The sequence below is a fragment of the Crinia signifera genome, chromosome 7, assembly GCF_055691185.1.
Source record: "Crinia signifera chromosome 7, ASM5569118v1, whole genome shotgun sequence".
NCBI lineage: Eukaryota > Metazoa > Chordata > Amphibia > Anura > Myobatrachidae > Crinia > Crinia signifera.
Window position 1 is genome coordinate 33954123 of NC_139223.1, and position 2542 is coordinate 33956664.

General features: G+C 50.4%; 2 non-coding genes across 2 annotated transcripts; one reads left to right on the top strand and one right to left on the bottom strand.

Annotated features, from left to right (window-relative positions):
* Positions 1–794: 794 nt before the first annotated feature.
* On the top strand, positions 795–867 carry TRNAV-UAC (transfer RNA valine (anticodon UAC)). Its single transcript has one exon. It is a non-coding gene; the product is annotated as a tRNA-Val (tRNA).
* Positions 868–1158: 291 nt separating this feature from the next.
* On the bottom strand, positions 1159–1231 carry TRNAV-UAC (transfer RNA valine (anticodon UAC)). The gene has a single exon. It is a non-coding gene; the product is annotated as a tRNA-Val (tRNA).
* Between the last annotated feature and the right edge of the window lie 1311 nt (positions 1232–2542).

Sequence of the window (2542 nt, forward strand, 5' to 3'; positions counted from 1 at the left end):
GCCATCCCTAGTCCCCCCTGCCTGGCGCTGTTGTGCGGTGAATAGATGCTGTGGGGGGGGGGGACTGGGGCATGGCCTATACCCACAACACTCCTGCAAGTCCCCCATTTTCACTTTGCCTCTACGTCACGCCCCCAACATTGTCATCCCTCACATGTTGGGAGGTATGACGGGCCATCGCCTGTCGGGATTACGTCAGTGATACACTAGTGCGTATTCGCCACCTCGACCAACTGTGGATGGCACTATGGCTACTCCCCAGTACACACAGCTAGATGGAAGGTGATTAACAAGCAGCCAACCAGCTCCTAACTGTCATTTTTGCAAACCCAACCAGTAACATGACAGTTAGATACTGATTGGCTGGTTGTTTATCACTCTCCGCTTTATCTCTTTTCAAAGCTTAGTGCAACTGGCCCAGAATCTGATTGGTTGCCCATAGCAACATCCCTAGGCCAGTGGTTCCCAAACTGTGTGCCTAGGCACCCTGGGGTGCCTCAGGACACTTGCAGGGGTGCCTTGGGTTGGTGGCCCAAGATTAATTCATATTATTTATGGTCAATGTACCAGGCAAAACCAGTGCTTGTGGCTGCCAATCATAATATAGGTGGACATATTTGCCCATTTTCCAAACAAATTTGTACTGCGATCAGATCTGAATAAAGGCCAGTGTGTTCTTAATAAAGTGAGGTGGCTTACATGTGAAATGACAAAGGTTGTGTTGGTATTGGTGCTCATTGAAGAAGTACTTGCCGCAACGCTGGCTGCTTGGCTGTGTAATGGCTCAGCTGTCTGGTTTCATAGTGTAGTGGTTATCACGTCTGCTTTACACGCAGAAGGTCCTGGGTTTGATCCCCAGTGAAACCATTTTCTTTAATCACTTTTTAAAAACATATTTTCTATGACTGTCTAGGGCTTTTTGCATAGTTTGCATGTTTGGAATGTTTACCGGACACTTAAGGTCCCTACACACAGAGAGATTTGTGCAAGAGATTTAAAATCTCTCATGCTGAATCTCCCATTATGAATCTCTGGCACAAATCTCTCTGTTTGTAGGGACCTTAAGTGTCTGGGTAAACATTCCTAACATGCAAACTATGCAAAAGGCCATATAGACAGTCATAAAAATATATGTTTTTAAAAAGTGATTAAAGAAAATGGTTTTACTGGGGATTGAACCCAGGACCTTCTGCGTGTAAAGCAGACGTGATAACCACTACACTATGAAACCAGACATCTGAGCCTTCACAAAGCCAAGCAGCCAACGTTGTGGCAACTTAAAAGAGCACCAATAGCAACACAACCTTTGTCATTTCTCATGTAAGCCATCTCACTTTATTTAGACTTTTCCAAATATATATATTTGTGCTTCAGTGTGTCAACGTCTGTGTCAACATCTGTATATTTGTGTGTCAGCATTTGTGTTTCTGTGTGTCAGCATGGTGTAGGGGCGGAGCTCAGAGTTTTGCCTAGGGCACCAAATTATCTTGCACCGGCCCTGCCTCCACCACCCGCAGCACCCCTGCATCGACTTGCTGAAATACCACAACCGCCCCTCCCCCACCCGCAGTACACCCACAACCGCTCCTCCCCCACCCACAACACACCGGCCTCTCCCCCATCCACAGCATGCCCAGACCCCATCTCTCACCCACGCCAACCCCGCACTCGCCCGTCCCACACCGGCATCACCCCTGCCCCTGACCATCCCCCACCCAACTGCAACAGCCCCGCACCCGCCCCTCCCACACCCACAACACCCACATGTGGCACCCCACACCTGCAACTCCACCACCCACAGCACCCCCAAAAAAACCATCCCCCACTCACAGCACCACTGGACCCCCTCTCCCACCTGCGGCAACCCTGCACCTGCCACTCCCCCACCCACAGCACACCCGCACCCGCCCCTCCCACACCCACAACACCACCGGACACCCTCCCCCACCTGCGGCAACCCCGCACCTGCCACTCCCCCACCAGTGGTACTAATGCTCCCACCCACGGCACCCCCTCTCCCAGACCTTCTCTACCAGCAGTACCTCTGCACCCAGCCACAGCAACACCACACCCGCCCATCCCCCACCGCAGTACCCATACACCCCTGGGAACAAGGGAGGGCCGTTGCCTGCCGGGGGTGGGCGGCTGACATCACATGACATCAGCACCCGCCCCCTCTTCGTCAGACATCGACAGAATTAAAAGCCAGTTTAGACTGAATTTTATTTCCGAAGGGGAGAGAAATCTTTTATAAGCGTCAGTAAATTTTTACCCCTCGGTGTAATGAGTTACCAGCCTCAAAACACAAAATCATTTTTTTAAAAAGTTCTAAAAGTTTCCATAATAATAACCAAATACAGACGGCAAGAAATGCGGGCGTAAATTCCTGGAGCAGGGAGTTCTCTGTATTGTTACGGTATGCGGCGTCTGCGTCTGTGTCCGCACAAGGTGCTTCTGTACCTGTTATGGAGCATCTGTTGCTCGATCCCCATATTAAAATAAGCTTGAACAATAACCTGAGTTGATCTTACAGCTCCCAGAT